Source organism: Austrofundulus limnaeus, unplaced genomic scaffold (genome assembly GCF_001266775.1).
Source record: "Austrofundulus limnaeus strain Quisiro unplaced genomic scaffold, Austrofundulus_limnaeus-1.0 Scaffold121, whole genome shotgun sequence".
Lineage (NCBI taxonomy): Eukaryota > Metazoa > Chordata > Actinopteri > Cyprinodontiformes > Rivulidae > Austrofundulus > Austrofundulus limnaeus.
Window position 1 is genome coordinate 1030073 of NW_013952523.1, and position 1252 is coordinate 1031324.

Sequence of the window (1252 nt, forward strand, 5' to 3'; positions counted from 1 at the left end):
GAGTAAAAATACATAGTTTTAGAAATCAATGCTGCTAATTAAGTAGCTAAAAATCCATATAATAAAAAGTCTTGTCATCCATTTACCGATTTTATACCACTTAAAGTTAAATATACCTGTGATAAATTTTGTTCACCTTACTTGATGTCTGTACATTGTCCCATCACTTGGTGTTTTACAACCCACAGGGGTCCACACTCCAGATTTGGGGACTGAAAATTAGTGGTTTCTCAACAACAATAAAGTCTGGAAACAAATCTTTAAAAAAAATCCTAATCCCTAATATGAGTTTTGTTTATGACAGATACTTAAAGTTACTTAATCTTTACTTCATATTAACAAAAAAGAGGAAATCTTAGTCAATAGAATAAATCAGAATACTTATTTGTCCTCTCTGCAGGGAAATACACCAGAAAAAAAAAATAAACACAAGCTTTACTAAAAAATGTGTCAAAGAAATGTTACTTAAATTATTTAAAAACTATTCAATATAAATTATTATTTAAATACATTAGGGTAGTCTTAATGTTTTAAAACCAAAAACTATAAGAAAACAGAACAAAAATAAGAATTAAAAAAAATTGTTTCACGCAGAAATTTTGAGTGAAAAGTCTGCTACATTTGTGTGTACAGGCTGCATGGCAGAAATATGTATTTCAGACGTTCATTATGTTTAGATGTTCTGAAAAGAATGAATAAAATCTGTCTGGTTTATGAGATAATTTTGTGCAACGAGGATCACTCATTGTTGGGAACGACTCTCAGCTACTACCACATCTGTAAACTGATGAAGGCCTTTAGAACTTGTTATAAGAACTGTCTGAATTGGTTTGTTTAAGCAGCCTTCTCGGCTTTGAGCTGACAGCGCACGCACGCACGCACGCACGCACGCACGTGCGTCACGTCACAACAAAGCTGTAAACACGCAGCTCGACGACCCGTAAACAAAACCAGTGAGTGTGAAACTTGAACTGGTTGCACAGAGGCCCAGGAATGTTCATTTAAAAGTTTGTTTTCTTCCCAAAACAAACACATTTATAGGCTGAGTGTCACATTTACCCTTTAAAACATTTGATTTCCGGTGTAGTCTGGGCTACTTTTGTTGTTTTTACTGATTTATTTTTTAATTATACGAGCTTAAAACGTCTTGCATTATTCTTCTCTCAAAGAATAAGAAGAAAATAGGCGCTTTAAAATATTAAAGCATTTTAATTCAAACGTTTTCATTCATTTCTTTTCTTTTCTTGCTTTT